We start from the raw sequence: 19,952 nt of genomic DNA, 5'->3' as shown, positions 1-19,952 counted from the left end.
TTTCTGTAACTGAAACTGATACTTTTTATTGTCAAAGCCAAAAAGGACGTGAAACAATCGTTATAATACAATTCATTAAGTAGACATATCATTAGGGCATCGAAGTATTCGGATGCCGAATTTCGTAACATATATTATTCTCTGTCCGGTTTGATCATGGTTTGCTGTCAATGCGCTATCAAACGTATGTCAAAACTATTGAAGTAACAGATTTTGCAGCAATCTATATGGGGGTGGAAAAAAAACAAAAGATGTGAGAGATTTACTATTAAAATGGTACGCTCGATGTTCAAGGTTAACTACAATTTATTTTATCATACTCGCGCCATGTTGTGACGTCACGTTTATTTATCTAGAAGGATATCGATACATTAGAGGAAATCTCGCAACCCTCGATTGTCCGTCTCATGTATCGGTGCTCTTATATTACTACATGCGTTGAAAACTGTACTTTCCATGTTTTAAGCTCTACTTTCGACGCTCTCAGCCTGTTATCATTATATAGGTCGGGATAAAAATAAAAAGTATCGTTTTCGTGTGTCTATTGCCCTCCGCTTTGTCACACGAAAACTCTTCTTTTCATCTCTAGTCATAGAATAGTGTACATTACTATACCATCCTATACCTTTACTTATCTGGAAAGGCCACTTTACACTCTAGTAATGTAATAGTGTTTTACATGCTACATGCGTCGAAAGCCCTACTTTTCATGTTTGAAGCACGTCTTTCGAAGCCCTCAGCATGTAATAGTACATTACTATGCAAGGGAAGTAAAGTGATATCTCGTATCCAGATGAGAAAAAGTATCCGAGGGCGGCAGCAATTTTTTACTTAACAAAAATTTTGAAATAAACATTTTAATTTTTATGTTGCGTGCTGGTATCGCAGCACTATGCGCATCAAAAACTGGAAAAATATCATGGCAATAATAAAAACGTCCGAGAATCATACGGAAGGTACCCCGCACCAATGGTCCAACTTCAGAACCGTCAAAGGTATCTTGTGTTATTTTGGTATTGGTGTATTGGCATACACTAGAATCTTGTGTCCGATTATGATGAACCTTGATCGTTTTTGAAACATCCTGGACTAAGATCCCGTCTTTTACACCGAATTGGTCCAATATGTTAATGGATATAGCTTCTGCTTGCATTAAGTCAAATGATGTCCGAGTTATTTCACTTCCATGTTCGTCGAAAACTTGTAAATTTAAGTATCTGTCGTTTTCAACACTTTTCATCCCGATTGACCTTTCCGTTTTCATTGACGGGTTTTCTGTCGTCTTAAATGTCACTGTTATTCGAACTGACTCAAAATCCGACATATTTGCAAAAAAAAATTAAAAAAATTAATCTAAAATAAAATTGGCTGTTGAACAACTTTCGAGTATTACATTACATAACTCGGGATAAAAGTGAAAAGTATCGTTTTCGTGTGTCTATTGACCTCGGCTTCGCCTCGGATCAACAAAATTCACACGAAAACTCTACTTTTCATCTTTTTATCCCTAGTCATGTAAAATACTATTGCAAATTTTTGAAAATTATAGTTTATTTCATGAAACCTGAACCGATTTTACTAAACTTTTTTTTTGCTGAAAGCGTAGTTTGACACCAATATGAGGTAATTGGCATAACGTCTCGGGAAGATATGACCAAAAAGTGTTTGTTTGTATTCGACATTCCGAGGTATTCTCAATAAATGTCAAATGATTTCTGTAAACTTGTTTCCCTGTAGAAACGAACGCTCTAATTCCACAATTGCACGAAATGACACGAAATTAAATTTTTAGAAGACTTTTGGTTCGCTTCGAAGGAAGGTGAAATCACCTCGATCCAAACGTTGCCAAAATTACATTTTTACACATAAAAACTGAACATCGGTATCATTCGAAAGCTACAGCATATGACTTCACGAGAAAAATAACTTTGGCTCGATCAGGTTAGTTGGGTGAGTGAAGTAGGTGAAATCAGCTTCCCAGTGGTGATAAGTGGCATCCTCGAACTTTGACTCGTCGTGGTTATATCGAAAAAATTTGTAACCATTTTTTTAAACGGTTTTGAGCCAAAGCAACATTTTCTGTGGGGCAACAACCACCAATTTCGAAAAAAATATTTCTGGCTATTAATGACCACCGAAAAATATCACTTTTATAGACATATCTCCCACAACCTACCAACCTCATATTGGGCTTAAACTGCGCGTCTTGACCATATCTTTCAGGGAAAAAAAGTTTACAGAAATCTGTTTACATTTGGTGAAAATAGTTCGAAAAGTCACAAACGTGTAACGCAACTAACCGCCGACTTCTTCGATCACACAAGTCACAGGCTAAAAATTCCAATTCTTATTGGCATAAAGCACTGGGTCTCCTGAGTATAAGAAAAATAGACAGATTTGTTACCGCAAAACATAGCCAACACAGCACACTTTAAGCCTCAGAAATGACGAAATTTGTAACGCAACTAACCCTGGAGTTACCCATAGATTGGACAAGTGGTAATAAATATAATTAAGTGTTCTCATCTCGTACACGAACTATTACTGATCGACTGAGTATCCGGTAAATTTTTACATTCTCCGCAGTTCCGCATGTTCCGTTTTGTTTGCCGAATTGATGCGTTGTGCGAACTCAATTAGAAATTATTAATAAATTAAACGTAACCGAACACAATATGCAAAGTAATATCCGGTTCGAATAGCTATTAAACCCAACAATAACAACAATTCGGGATACTCGGTATTAAATACATATCAACCTACCAGATGTTGAACATATTTTTCTTTCATTTTTTTTAAACAATTGATTCCATTATGTGGTGTGTATCTTCTCCCATTAAAATGAATGTGGAAAACAATAACTAAACTAAGTTGAGAACAAGAACCGCATCGAAATTCGTTTTTAATCTTCGTCTGTCGAACTAAACAGACACAAATTTTAACGCCAATTTGTTACAGCTATAAATTAGTTCTGGTCATCCGAATATTCTATTTATTAATTATCGAAACAATGTGGCCATGCTACAATGAAAACCAAATAAAAGGTTAATTATTTACACTGAGTTGATTTTTAATATATAATTCCTCTCTTCACTTACATATATTTATGTGTGTCTAAGGTGGTTAATTCAGTTCCAATTCGAAGGTCTTGTTTCTTGTCTTCGGTTTTTCTTTTTGTATGTCGATATGATACTTCCAATTCATACCGTGAGGTTTTTTTTCGGTGGAAATTTTATTTGACTATCAATTCATTAACCGAACATCTAGTTGGAGGTAGGTACACAATAGTTTACATTTTGGGAACGATACACTTTTCGAACGTTTTTTTTTCCTTCAGATTCTCTATGGTCGTATATTTGATTAAAGTGGTAAAAAACGCTAAAGATGTTCGTTTATTGAATTGAAACAACTATTTGTACAACGTTTCGCATTAAAATGTAATATTAAATGTTTCCCACGGATAAATATCTGTCGCTTTAGATGCGGATCCACATACAATATACGAAATGTGATCGAAAATAGTGTGCTGTGAAGATTATTTACCGAAAATGGATTGGAATTTACTGGTTCATTATAGCCGATACGTTAGGTTAAGGTTTTTATATTGAAACAAAAACGTTGGGAATTGATTTATTGATCAGAGACAGACGAAAAACATCTTCAATTGGATGCCGTCCGTCGTTTTTACATTTAATTTCCAAAACCATTTAAATGGGGACATTTAAGTTCGTTTGTAAACTAGAAAATTTTGCACACGAAACTTTTCTAAGATTGAAATTATTTCAAATAATCATCGGGGAAGACCTAGATAGTAAATATTAAAATTGATTGTAAATTTCCAACAATGCGTCGAGATGAATTTGTCGAAAACGAAAATCATGACAAACATTGACGATGACAGAGACATTGAAATTGGTGATACTGTCATTGAACGAGTCGACAGTTATGTGTACCTAGGTCACAAATTGAAGTTGGGTCTGGACAACCAAACTGCAGAAATAAAACGTAGAATTGGTCTGCATGGGCAGCGTTCGGAAAACTCAGGCTAATTTTTATTTCAAAAGCAAAATGAACAATAGTCTGAAACGTAAACAGTTCGATATGTGATATGTCCTTCCTCCGCTCACATATGGATCGGAAACGTTAACGTTAACAAAAGCTTCCGAAAATAAACTAAGATTCGACAACAAACAAAAGTCGTTGATGTCAAGGAAAGAATAGCATCTTTAAAGTGGAGCTGGGCGGGGCATATTGCAAGAAGGACGAGCGTCAACTGTGACAGCTTCGGCTAGGCTCTACCCCAGATTTCATCTTTTGAGGTTCACAATACAAGGACGCAGTGGTACTTCCTTCCATTTTGAGAGTACTTTCGAAAACATTGCTCATTTTAGGTGCGCTAATGCACCATGAGCGAATTATAAGAAAAATGAAATTCACTCCGTATGTCCGCTCAACATTTAAATTTTGAAATGACTTGTTTTCTTTATGTATGATTTTCCATTAATTCATTCTAAATATCTCTTCTACCATCGGATTCTGAAAACGATCCGCACTGAAATAGTTGAAAATCTAACATGTTTTGGGTAATTTTGTCTGCAGTATTAATGTACGGCACATCCTTGCGAATGTTTGTGATAATTCTTAAAGACTCAATCATCTTTTCATCGGATTTCGATTGGTAAATAGGAAAGTAACTTTTTAAGTTCAGTTGTTATATGATTTAATCGACTCTGCTTTCGAACCTTCTTCAAGTAACTGCGATAAGATAACAAATCTTTGATTTAATTAGCAATATATCTCATCCGGCTACTCGCCGCGTTTATATAAAATGGCAACATAAACGATGTGTTTCAATGCATTATCGCCACAGAAATGCCAGTTCAAATCAATCACTTCCCTAAAAGTAAAAGTGAATTAACGAGTTGATCTTTTTTCGTTTGAAAGCCGTTGATCAAATAAATATATTAAAAGCTACCGCGGTTACACGTTTTCATTCATTACATTAAAAAAAAATCCAAGTTAATATAAATTTCGTAAAGAGTGTGTATACACTTCCAAAAACTCTTCAAATTTTCAAAAATGGATTTTAGTTTTAAATAAAAAGTATCACGATGGCCGATCACACAACGATTATCTTTCATTTTGTAACGATCTCCATACAAAAAGAGCTTCTTAAATTCATTAATGAATGAACAAACAAAATTACCATTCATCTGTTATTAAAATAAGCGCCGCGATTTACACAAAAATTCAGCCTTTTCCTCTGTGTGTATAATATAAGCATCTGAATTTTTTTGTTGTATTCTTCAATGGGCCTAAAAGAGTAGTAGTTAAGAAGATGGAAAAATCGTCAAGTCATTGCTGTAGCGCGTATTAAAATCATTGTTTAAACAGACAAAAAAAAATCATCAAAAATCGTTGTTGATGATATTAAAAATCTACATAATTAGTTCAATAGCCCCTAACAAAAAGATTCAATTTAAAAGGATTGTTATAAAAGAGTTTCAATCAAATATTTTTATATTCGAAAAATACACAATTAATGAAGTGTTAGCTGGAATGACTTAACATGTTTTGAGCAGAGGTAAATGCATTGCATATTATATATAATATTATACACACACAAAAACCGATATTCCAGACACTGTCTGACAAAATAAAAACCTTTCACATATTGAATTTTATAATCCTTTGTTATCCCTTTCATTTTTTCGGTATTACGTTCTTTCCGTTTAAAATATTTCAAATCACTAATTAGTAACGGTTTCGATATTTATTGGCAGTACCAACAACCACCCCAAGTATTTAAGAGTGAATTCGCGAAGCCTTCGAACAATCGCGACTCATACTATTCGCGATCCTAATGAATTATGGCTAAAATGAATTGTCCTTTCATTCTAATAGAACGGAATGGATAGGATTGGCTTTCTCATCTGCCAGATTTTAGTAATTATTTAAAAAGCATCTTTGAAGTTAATTTTTCATTTTATAAAAATTGGTGAAGTAAAATTTTCGACTTTTGTTGGAAAATTTACTTTGGATTAAACCTCCGCTAGACTGCAGAGGCGCCACAATTGTTTTCTTTGCTCTCCAGTTTTTTGGTGAACTAATTTCAATCTGGTAAATATCTATGAAATGCTGTAGCAATTGTTGAATATTCGTGGGGTGAACACAGGTTCTTTCGGCCTACGTTTTTATTCTACATGTCGTATATACAGGAAGCAAAAAATAGTACGCAAATTTTTATGTGACTTCTTCTTTTTCCAGATCCACACGTTCCACATCAATACATATGTAATGTAATTCGGATTTATATCGGATTTACAGCTTACATGAGCACGCATAGAGCGAGACAACTAGCGCTGTATGCACAGTATGCAAGTGTGCAACGTATTGAGAGAAGTGGAACTGTTGGAATTAAAGAGAAACAATCAAACACATGTTTTTCTTGCTGAGTATTTTGAGATTTCTGTAACTCTCCTTCAAATACTAGAATTACTAGTACTAGAACAAATTATTGCATTTGACTTTTAGTTTCCAAACAGCAACACAAGTTTGCGTCTTTTAAAAATTTGATTTCAAGGAACTGCAGTCATGAGCGATAGTAGTGACGGTTGCCAAATAAAGTACTGTTTGTATGAAATTTTTTTATAATGTTCAAATTTGTATAACTGTCCAGAGACAGTGGATATACTCGTGTGGGTTATCAATGGATACTATCCAATTTGGATAGTATGTGTTAGCTACAAAATCCTGCATTAGAGCTTGCTGGCAGATGCTTCTGAACCCATCGGAAAATTATTTTTTTTAAAAACAATTTTGCTTATATCGTTCATTAGATCTGCCGGAATGTCATAATCGTACACAATTCGAGTTTTTTAGATGTTTTATTTGCTATTAGTCAGAACATGTCGCTTATTCATGAAGTCGTTATCGATAACTTATGATAGCCGTCCGTGTAACAGGTGAAGTCATAGGTCATTAGGATCGCGGAAGGCCTGAGTCTCGACTCCATAAAAGCTGTTCCAAGTTTTCGCGAATTTACTCTTAAAAAAATATTCAATATCGTCACCAATTCAATGAATCTACACCACACATCATCGACAATCGGTAATAATTTATTCAAAACTTTTTTTTGTATTGACCAAATATATAATGAAATATGTCATCACAACTTACAACTTCATCCGAAACAGGAAGCGATTGATCAAAATAATTTTTTTTTTTTTTATTATGACCCAAGTCATCCAAACACATTAGACTGTTTTTTTTCCCTCTTCTGAAAGATAACAATTCGAACAAATCATTTATTTATCAATCTCTTTCTATGTCTAAACGAAAACATATTAAACCAATGAGTCAGTTATGATCAAATCTCATCACACCACATCACCACCATCAAATTGAACGAGAGAGAACGAGACGGAATAAAAAAAAAATGGATATGTTCCATGATCGGTAATTTTTTTTTCGTTTTTTTCTCATATCCAATTTTTTTCTACTTGATCGACAATCATTTTTATATCTTTGAAAATTATATAAAAATTCGAATGCCGACAGAAGAGTCAATTATTAAAACAAAGATTGATTTAAGCCAAATTGGACTTAAGAAAAAAAAAACATTTAATAAGGTGTGGTTTTTGTGAAGGCATTTAAAGGCTTTATATATTGTGGCTGTTCTATTCCATTTTATTTGACTGAGCATTGAATTTATCTTGATCAATGTTATGTGATCATCATATTTACACGATCACATTTTAAAAATTAATTGACTTATAGACTGTGTTGTCTGTTGTTGTTGTTTTTGTTGTCGTTGCAGCTTAATAATAATAATGAAATTGGTGACTCTATTTCGAAGTTACAAAACAGATTTTGCCAATTAATTTTTCAATGGAGAAATTACCCACTGTTTTGATCTTATTAACAAAATCATTTCGTAAAAATTGAGTCATCAAGATTGAAATGACGCTGACACACTAAGTGTGGACTCCAGGCTGTGGAGAAAACGAACCGAATAAATTAAATGAACTGAAAGCTTTCGAACTTTTCCTTTCTTTTGGTGGTTCTTAACCGAGCCAATACGAACCTAAAATGCACAGCTGTTACGAGTTCGCTCGCGTATATGTTAACAACTCAAATTCTAAAAATTCGTCTGTTATCGCCAACGACGACAACACTAAGCTAAAACTCTAGTTAGTGGAGGGTTCTGAAGGAAGAAGTCTCATGATTACTTTTGTGAACTTCAAATTTTATATTTTTTTTCCGAGTCAGCCGCCTTCATTATGGTGTCTTAACCCGTTCTACTGAAACCAATGAAGTAATAGATTTTGTGTCAAACGCAAGACGAGACTTCAAACAAAAGGAGCAGCAGTTTTAACAGCTGTGGTGATTTGCCTTTTGTGAAAGGTTTAAGCTCTGAAGTCGGCTGTAAAATAAATATAGAAAAAATTGCTAAAATTCAACAATATGTTCCTTCATTGTATGACATATGACGCCTTTGTGATGTATGTTTCAATTTTCAATAGATTGAATTTGTGGATTGATGAAAGTCATAAATTAAAAACGTTTTGAACTTCGTTTTGTTGCATATAATCATACTGCCATTATGGTTGATTCGTAATTTCCTTTTCCTTGTCTCACATTATTCAATTGACTCATACAACCGAACAAAGGTATTGATAATCGTTCAACATTGTCCATTGTTATATTTTGCAACAGCAGTCCAGTTTCGGTGTTATTGGTCGGTATTTCGAATAAAATCTGCTAGCACGAGAATAATTATTGTTGCGATAATTATGCCAATTCACACTGGGCGTTCGAGGGAACAAAGAACCTCCGGAGAAGTTTATCGGTAGTAATATTAGTATTAACACCAATTTCTGCGTTAATATTAACAAATCTACAAAACACCACACTACTGTGTCATTATTAATCAATTTTATTAGCTGCATCGACGTAATTATTATGGAATTTATGATGTGAATTTGCAAACATGAAGTGATTGATTTGATTGTGTATTAGATGTGCCACCATTTTCAACATGAACAGAAGTCAACGAAAATGTATTTATCATCATCATCATTGATCTGTTATGGACAACTGCGACCAATATAAATTGTTAAAATAATGTTTATGCCTCGGTAAGTAAAAGATTATGAATGATATAAATACCCAAATAGTTTAATCAGCGCAGTATTAATAGATTAATTGAAACACCACAAATATGCTTGCCGTTTGTAAAAGGTTAAAAATGAATGTCACGAAGCTTATAAAGATAAATAATAAAGGGCCTAGCAAGGCGACACCAACTGCGAATGCCATCCAGCCTGCTTGAAGGGATCGTTGAAAAATATTTAAAAAAAAATTGATTGTCTTAATGAACTTTTTCAACTACCAAGAGATATAACTCTGGTAAATGGGTCAGGACGACACAAATAACGGGTACATATGGATTATACTGTTGGATTATACCGGAAAAGACCTTCTCACCAATACCAAAGCCGATTAATTAATCATATTTTTCCATCATGTTTTGTTCGAAATTTTCTTTACTTGTCTCACATTACAATGGAGTCATTCAACCGAACAAAGGTATCAATAATCGTTCAATATATTTTCCATTATGTTTTGCAACATCAGTTCAGTTTCAGTGTTATAGGTCGGTAATTTTGAACAATCCACCAACACGATAATAATTATTGCAGCAATAATTACACCAATTCACACTTCGCATAGAAGCTCGCTTACACAAGGGAACAAAGAACCTCCGGAGAAATTTATAGGTTAATATGAGTTTTGATGAATTATTAACGCCATTTTCTGTGCTAATGTTAACAATTCTACAAAACACTACACTGTGTCGTATTATCGTACATAAATCGGTTTTATTAGCTGCATGAGCAAAATTATGTTGGAATTTGTGAAATTATTTGAAGTGATTGCGTATGTTGAATGAGAAATTATTTCTCAACAGAGGTCAGAATGGAATAAACGCTACACAGGCTTTGAACGGTCATCTCAATACTGGGTGGATGTTGTCTTTGTCACTATGTCCCAATCCAAACAAAGATAAGTTAATGGTTCTAAACCCGAGCACAAGATGTTGAAACGAAAGAAACGACAAAAGCTAAGGTTTGTCGCCTTTTTTTTCGCCACTTTCAAATAGACGTTCCCTAAAGAATAACTGTTCTCATTCGAGTTCGCTTGTTGTAATGAATATGCCAAGCGGGAAACATTTTTTTCGAACCGATTTTTCGTTCTCAAAAAACATATTCTTAAGCCCAGACCGTCCCACAAAGCATTCTGTGAACCTGATGTAAAATTCGAGCAAAATTTTTACATACAACCTGACTGTTGTGCAACGTATACATAACATGGAAAAATATTCCGATGTCTTTAAATTAAATCAAATATCTTATAATCATCGATAATTGCAATACCATTTCATTGCAAAATAAGTCACGTACGAGAATTTTCTTCCAATTTATTGTATTAAATTGATAAGAATCAATAATCTGCACAAACCTATGGATTTCAAAACTCTGAATGTTTTCAAATTATATTTTTCATTCCTGTTGACAGGGCCGGTGCAGATAGTTCCGATGCGTGTTCGTACTTTCCATTCCGTGAACTATTCTTTGCTATAACTATTCTAACACCTGTGTTTCGTAGAACAAAACCTGCTTTGTGGTTGTCTCACAGAGCGAATTTTCATTCAAAAAAGTATGATTAGTCTTCTAGAATTTTGTTTTTACGGAAGTAAGAAGCCAATGAAACAATGTCCTTTGCCTTAGTTTGAATTAATCAGATGATAGTAATTGCCTTACGTGCGATAAAGTTATTGCCTTCTTAGCCCTATTAACCTACTTTGTAGAATATAAGGCATCGAAACATGTACCTAATGAACTCACAGAGACAAAGACAGGAATAATTCCCTATTGACTTTACCGAAGATTTTTAGTTGTAACACTCGTTCGTCTCTGTCTCAAATCAGTCTCTTACTGTTCGATAAAATTTCAAAATCCCTAACTAAAAGCCTCAAATAACGCGGACGTTTCACTTCATAAAAATAATTTATAAATAATAGAAGGATGATGGAAGTATTATACCATTAGCCATATAATCATGTTTTCCAACATCAATTACATTCAACTTTATTTTTCAACATATAATAAGTAAAATGACATATTAAAGCTGCATTAATAGTGCTATCATCGAGCACAATGAGAAAACGTATAATTTTCTGAGTTAAAAATTCGAAAATCACGTTTAAAAGTAAATATGTTATTCGTTTGGCTATTTAATTACATTTTCTTTTTCATTTCTGTTTTCAATGGCTCAACGTATATAATAATGATAAAGACACTCTCCCATAGAGACAAGGTAAAAAGAGTCCAAAGAATCAAAATGGCGTTTTATAGTTGTGCTTAAAAACAAAGTGCATAATCTTCTCGATATGCGTTGCAATACAAAGTGTTCTTTTTTTCCATTCGTTTCACTATTGAAAATCGAACGAACTCAACGAATCGATGATGAGCTGCTTGTGTAAAGATAAGTACCACTTATTGCGAGTTAAAAGTTTTAATGATAGGAATCGTTTTTATATTGAGGAACGGTCTCGATGCAAAAACGTTAGTCGTATCATATGGTTTTGATTGAACTTTTCTTCGATTCGTTTTTAGCTGTTGTCAGAGAAGCAATGCAGAACCGAACAGATTGTGTAGGGAGTGTTTAAGAAAAATAAAATTGAATGGCGATTTCCCACTTCATTATGGTTTCTCATCGATACATTGTATACATTGTATTAGTGATTCTGGAACATAACGTTTCGCTGCTAATAATCGATAATCTGGAAATTTTGAGGTCGTTTCACCACTTTGCATTTAATTTTACTGAATTTCCACGAAATGAATGCATTCTAGAACTACTTGCTTACATTCGAAATGCGGATATACCTTTAAGTCCGTTGTGACTCTAATGATATAGACTTGACGTTTGTGAAAGGTTAATACGAAACGTAAGACATAATTATTGTGTCCTGATTTGAACAAAAAAATGTAAAACCGACTGACTTGGGTCGGTTGGATGGGTTGGGTTAGATGGATAAGTCGTGCGTTAGGAAAGGATAAGATGGGCAGGAAAGCTGACGCTTTCCAAGCACCTAAGTCGCCGATGGGCCTGTTATGCATTACCCATATTTTCGATAGTTTTTACAATTGTGAATTATAAATCGTATGATTCATCTATTAGAACATAGATGTCGCTAGTAGTTGACATTTTAGAATCACTACTGTGACTTACGCATGGTGTACAAGAACAGTGTTCAGCATTTTTTGTGTGTTTTCTCAGAGACCTATTATGGTCGATAGAGCTGGCTAGTGATAACTAACAGCACAGACTAATCACTTACCATTAGGAAAGAGCCTATGAACTATGTCTGACACGAGAGTCGAACTCGTGACATATAGGTTGTGAGTCCATTGCTCTACCGATTGAGCTACCTGGACGGTCGTGCGTTTGTTTTGACATTAGAACCACAATTTGCTATGACGTTCAAAGGCAAAATTGTTCCTCTAAAATGTTTCCCTAAGTCTTCGTCTAAAAATTCTTCTAAAAGCCGGGAGTTTTGATTGAAACCGCACTGCCGGTAATTTATCATTAGCGCGAGTCCAACCAAAATTTCTGCTTCACAGATGAATCTTTAGTTATCGACGGCCTAGGAAGAAATGTCGGTGGAGTTGCAAGAAACAACTTTGTCCTTGAACATTGTAATGAATTTTGGATCAAGCTTGTCATTAGGATTTTTCAATTTTTTTTCCCCAATTTAACGTTTAAGTCCAAAGATGGGAAAAATTGTATTGGAAAGTTCGTCAGTCAAATAATCTTACTCACCAAAATTATTGTTCTCATAAATCTGTGAACGCACTCTGCGAAATTAGCTAACGTTGGCATTAAACAGTTGAAAACAGCATTCCACTTTCAATGGAAAAGTATCGAAATTATGAAGTTTCTTGCCTATACGAACCTTCCCAATCTGAATTCAGTTTATGGTGAATGTTTTTTTTTTAGCCTAATTTGTCTTAATTCGTGTTGTACTAAATTTGTATCTTAATTCATTAACAACCAGCCATTATTTGAAAAGCTAAACGAATATGTCATCAGAGCGTAAATAAAAGTAGCTTGTGAATTAGTTCTATGTAGTTATGCTGGGTGTATGTCATAGAATGACTCAGTCACATTTGAATGAATGGAGAACTGAGCTAATACTGCTGCAATCGTCTTGTATTTCATTCAGATTTTCTAAATGTATTTACAAAATAATCATTAAAATCGACTCGATGTATTCTGTTATAAAATACGATTCGGCGACTGATTTACGCGATGCTGTACGAAGCTGGCATAATAAGTGACAGAAAGAAAAAGAATCAACCTTACACCACACAATGAAATGAGAAAAAATAGAATAAAAGGAAAAAGTCCCAAGCTAATATCTCTAGAGAGAGGTGACAAAACCGAATTTCGATTCTAAAAGGAAATTGTTTTCACCCGAAAACAAGGACTGAATAAATTCAAAAACAAAAAAATGTAAAATTCCAATTTCTGCAATTTTTTTTTATCTATTTCACTCTCACTTGTTGTGTGTTTCATATACGGGTTTGGGTTCGTTGGTCTCCAGCAATCATTTTCGCATTACACACAAAAGTAAATTTTTGATAATTTTTTTTTTATTTGATCGTATCAATTCATGCTTATCCAAGCATAAAAATTCGGAATGACATTTTCACGTGTTGGAAAATTGGTGAAAAATTGCGAGAAAAGAATTATGAAAAAAAATTTGATTTTCATTCATTTTAACATAATTTTCATGTACTTTATGAAATGAAAAATGTTATTTTTTTGGATATGCTTTTAGTCTCACTTAATAACGATCAAAGAATCTTTTTTTTCCTTTTAAACGATTTTTCATTCTCTGAACCGAGTCATGGTATGTAACTCATACCAAACCAGCAATAAAAAAGGAAGAGAAAATAACTTCTTCCGCTAAGAATTTACGGGATTTTTTTCCCTTTTGCGATGCAAAGAAAACCTCCTCATAAATCAAATGCTGACACTTGACATACGTCTATTCATGTAATTTCTATGCGAATTTGCCGCCCACCCTTCGTACACTCACTCACTCTCTCTATGTGGATGCTATATGACATGTAACGATATAACGCACAATCCTATTTGGTTTAATGCTCTGGCTAACCCTCTAATTCACCGCAATAAATTTCTGTTATTAGTGTTGTGTTAGGCAAAGTGATTGGCTCTCGGAATTCGATAGCACAATTAAGTGCCACGTGCTTAGTTAATTTGCACCCCACAATTTTCAGTGTGCGGGGGCCTTTACTCAAATTTATACGTTAATATACGCGCGATATACAAACAACCAACCATATATGCAATGTAAGTGCTAGTAGGAGAGTTATAAACATAAATCTGCAAAATATATTTATGTTGTCTGGTGATGTGTTCTGTTTATTATTTGTATTGAGTTGAATGAGGGTTGAATTTTAGACTTCATTTATTATTCATGGGAATTTTGATTATTTGGTGTGAATGGATTTCTATGAAATCAACGACAAATAACCAAAAAAAAATTGTTTTTTGAGTGTGAAGTGATGGCACGGCGTTACTTTGCGACAATGTCAATTTGTTTTGAACAAATTGTACAATTTTTTACCGACTCGATAATGCACCACCACCGCACCAGACCACATAAATAACACCGGATAGAGAATTAAATAACTAACAAATCCGCTGGCTTTTAACATCAACGGCATTGTTATAACGCACAACACTCTCGTCGAATCCAGCTGCACGAAAAAAGCAAAGCGAAAAAAAAATAAAATGAAAATGCAGAAAATAAAAACAAGACCATTGCCTCGAGCCAAGCAATTCCAGCTATTACATTGACAACGAAACAATTGCAGTGCAAATGATAAACGTTCTTTAAATCTGATAAAGGTAGCCTATTCGCTTCGCTTAAATTCATGCAATTAATTTGCATTTTGCCATTTTACGCATTTGACTGATTTCACCCATAGCAACAATGAAACACCATGTACGATTTTCGTTTCATTTAATACAATTAAATACGAAAATTATTCTTTTTGTTCCTTTTCGCATTTTATTGCAACAATTACTGTTCAACTGAATGCATCTTGCTAGCCTCTAGCTAAATAGCAATTTTCAATGTAACTTTGTCGTTTCGTACATTTTGCAGTTAAATGCACTCTTATAAATACATTTAGGTCCCCTTTTGATACAGAGTGTGTGTTATAATTATTTCGTAAATTAACATTTTATTATTTTATGTATCAGTTACACAATCGTTTCTTGGTTGTTAGGCGAGATGCATGCATTTACAGTTAATGTGAGTTTGCATGGTCAACCTCTCGCAGTCAGTCGGTCTAAACATACAAACAAAATCTTTAACTTCATCAGTTTCAGTAAACATTTTGTGATATTAGACCCCGTTGCCATTGTTAGCAGATAATTATAAGACTATATCTCTTCGCAGCTCAATTTTTGGGAATAGGACACAAGTCAAGGTGTCGAAATCGGTTAATATTTGATTCATCTTACAGTGATAAAGTTGTCATCAGCTGGATATATTGGCGTGTCATTGCTGTGTTCGCTAAAGTAAGGAGATATTTTCAACATTGAGGCATCGATGTCTGACGATGTTTGAAGTCTATAAGAAAATGTGGTTGGGATGATTACGATTTTCCTTAACGAGCCTCTTTCATAATGATTTGCAATGAGCGTCCCGACTAAAATTTATCAGTCATCAAATTTTTTAGCAAACGATCCCAGACTAAAAGCGATCTAATGTATAAAGTGTCTGCAATCTTAATACGATTAGTGTGTGGAATATTATTACGAACCTTGAAGTCGTATTCGTTTTATCTTTATATTAGATGCGAGACGTAAAACAAATTCAAGTTTTTACTACTTTACTGACACTAAATTGTGAAGCTCTCCGCTATAAAATCGACATCACTCCAACAAACAGGTAAGACTTTTTTGTTGCTATAATCTCAACATTTTGCTTAATGTTAAGTACGTATGGCTTCTTAAATTGTGCATGCGATGATTTATCTGCAATTTTTTTTTTCGAACCATCGATCCATCGATATATTATAATACATTGAAAGACTCATTACATTAATATTCCAACGATGGTGGTCCTGTCATGTCAATGATGCAAAAGTAATCCATTAATTGATCGAAAATATCACATTTGATGCTAAGCGAATATATTTAATAATACACAAGCGATCAAGTATTATGACCAAATTTGGTTCGTATTACAGTTTTAACACAAGGAACCATATAAATGTTGTTACTAAGTTTATAGAGTCTCACGAAATTTATCGCCATCGCCAAAAAAAGGTTGAAAAAGAATCTTTCCCGTTGTTTAAGAATTTATTTGATAGATTTAAGGTGCAGTTACGCTGATCAAATCCATTGTTTTGCAGTTTTTCGGCTAGATAGACTTTTGTCCGCTTGGAAGGAGTTTCTAAGATGCAAAATGTCCTGCTTATTCGAAAGTTATCACTTAATGCAAAATATTCCACACAACGTTCGACATCAAATTTAATTTGTCTTATAATTCGCTAATGTTATACGTCACGTTTCTGAATTTAACTATTCATATGTACGGATAAAAGGGAGTTTTCGTTTCTTTACCTTTATTTAAATATTGCTTCATACACAGTCTCTTTTTAGTAACATGGACGTAGGTGTCATTTAAACATTTGCTAGCTTAAAGATTCACGAGTTAGGACTATTAATTTGTAATTCAGAGGAAATATTTATCGAGAAGACGTCCGATACGGGCAAGGTGGTAGAATTAACATTAGTGACATTGTTAGTAAAGCCTGTTGGCTCCAAGCATACAGATAATTCCCAGACATGTAGGTCTAAAAAAGCATTTTTTTTCGATAAAATGTTTTTCTTAAAATTCGCTAATTATAATCGTGTAAAACATCAACTTAAAGAAATTGAAGAAAATTCATGGAAATAAATTCTTGGAAAGTGGCCATATTACCGGACTATCAACGAATAGAATACGATAATGAATCGAAAAAAGCTTTGTAATTTTTCGAATAAAAACAACAGAGTAATTCGGTAACTGAAATCAATCAATAAAGGTGACTATGTCGTTTTAAATTGAAATTGAAGTGAAATTTAAATAAAAATTTTGATGCTCGGACTCTCGCTTTAACTAATCTGTATACATTTACAAGGTAAAACGTGGACATATAAACCAAGTTAATTCGATAAATATCAATCTCACACAAAATAGTTGGTCAATCATCTGTAGCTAACTCGTTAAATCAAAAAGTTGTTTAACTTGAAGATTATGATGCAGTATCGAATTTCACCATTTTTTTTTCTCTCCTTCGTTTTATTAAATTTATAGTTTGGAAACGAAAATCAACGAAAAATGTATTTTAATTACTACATTATGATATTCAATCGAATGATGAAGTCTGGCACTTCGGAATAGGTTGTAGCATAGTTAATTGGATCTGTGTTATTTAGTGTGTATGTTTTGTAAGTGTTTGTGAAGAGTTTTTTTTCGCAGCTACATCGCTAACAATATTCACACCTTTAATAAACGAAATTTTGCTTCACAATTCAGTTTGTGTTGAAATTTGCATTGCTGATGCGTGACTAAGAGACCGCCCAAGACGAATTTAATATGATTAAAGTCCCACTATTTCCAAATCTCGATCCTAATGTCCACTGTTTGTAGGCGTTAAATCAACATTTATTGAAAGGAATGAGAATAGGATATGTGATTCCAGAACTAATGTCTTTCAGCATATCCGTACTTAAGTTATTGATAAGAAATGACTTTTTGCTGCTCTCCTTATTAAAGCCAATTTTAAAGATTTTCTACCCCAACTGATTTCTACAGATCAACCACTTGTACACTGCTATATCATCTGTTACCGACAATGACGACACAGACGATGAACTCTAAAAAATTTGTTTTACATAGCAATGTGCACAATGTACGCTATGTGATGTGATTGGAACTATATGATAACGGTCGATGAAGGCTTTTAGAAACGGCTAGTCAACTGCTATCGACAACGACGTTAGAAGTAAAAGATGAGCTCTGACTAGCTCTTAAAATAGCAAAATGTATGTTAAAGCTAAAGAAGCAAAAGATTTTCCATCAATCATTAGTATCTTCAACCAAATTTGTAACAGGTTTAATAAAAAAAAGTTGCGATACACTTGTAGTTTGAGAACGACGAAAGTATCACCGTATGCTTGCATTCTTCAGTGCTTAGAACTTTTCAGAAACGGTTTGTCATCTGCTATCGACAACGACGACAAAAATAAGAGATGAGCTCTGGCTAGTTTCCTCTTATAAATAGCAAAATGTATGTTAAAGCTAAAGAAGTAAAAGATTTTCCATCAACCATTAGACGATATCTTCAACAAAATTCGTAACAGGTTTAATGAAAAAGTCGCGATACAATTGCAGTTTGAGAACGATGAAAGTATCACCGTATCCTTGCATTCTTCAGTGCTTAGAACTTTTCAGAAACGGCTAATCATCTGCTATCAGCAGCAACGAAAAGAGTATACGATGACGTAGGGTATTGCATAGTAAAATATATGGTTAAAGAATGAAGTAAAAGATTTTGTGTATTAGGCAATTTAACCAAATGACATACCATAATGACGACTGCAAACGCTTGTTATTTGTAGGAGATTACGTTTGTCCCATTTACAATCGACAAACTTGGTTATTGGTGTGCAGTTCTAAAGATTCTGATTTTTTCTACGGCAATGGTTAGCAGCTTACAGGTAAATAGTGGATATAGATTAGTGTGTATCGATCAACGAACAAGGATTGATTTTATAACAAAACTGTCGTAATTGTACTCGTTCCATATTGAATTATTCTTAATTTCCACGATTCATCACCAGCGCCCGTAACAAACATATATGCTGAAAGTAAAGAGAAGAATTGCAAGTCGTCCTTCAAGCACTGATGCGACTGATTATTATTTCTCGAAAAAAAGGGACTTGCATCTCCGTTTTCTACATTAAATATCCATTCAATGTCGTAACTCTTATCGTTCCGTTTTATCCACACCGTCTTTTAACCCAACTTTCCGAAGCAATTAATAACCGAAATCCATTAATATCAAATGAACTTGTTATTTTTAGGTGTGATGATAAATTACAAACCACATCAACCGATCTATGGTTACAACAAAAAATCTTTGTCACCATCATTCATTTACCAAATATCATTTTATTCATAATTTACCAAACACATAACGTTTCAATTTTCCAGATAATATTCCATTATTGGAGTACGTTTAATTTATGATGTATCGAAAAGCTGCTGTATAACTTCACCGTATACGAAACGGAAAAGTTGATAGTTTTTCCGTCATTAATCATTTTCGTAGAATTTTTTTTTTTTACTTTTTGTATACTTTCGGGTGACAGCAATAATATCACTTAAGTGTTAAAGGTGTTATTAATTCTTTCTTGTTGTTGTTGTTGCTGTAGCTTATGTCTATGGTGACATTTTTAATGAATTCCATTACATATACAACGCCGATATTAAATGGCATTAAAAGTTGAGAGGGTTGCAGATTACTTAACATTAAATAAATTTTTGTCGTTCGAAAATTAATGCATAACGAGAGTAAGTGAAAACTTTTTAGCGAATCGGTAAAGAGTTGGTGCAAATTTTAGGCCTAATTTAAATTAATATTTAACAAAGAAAGGGACCAATGACACCGACCTATTCATAGGCCATGCATCATGAGCAAGCGTCAAACAGAGCGAATGATTGATCGATGCAACAGTCTGATGAACAGAAGATTTGACTGTATAACTGGACGAATTACTGCAAATATTAC

Source organism: Bradysia coprophila, assembly GCF_014529535.1.
Source record: "Bradysia coprophila strain Holo2 chromosome X unlocalized genomic scaffold, BU_Bcop_v1 contig_12, whole genome shotgun sequence".
Classification (NCBI taxonomy): Eukaryota; Metazoa; Arthropoda; class Insecta; order Diptera; family Sciaridae; genus Bradysia; species Bradysia coprophila.
The sequence above is the reverse complement of the archived record's forward strand: the minus strand, read 5'-3'. Positions refer to the sequence as shown.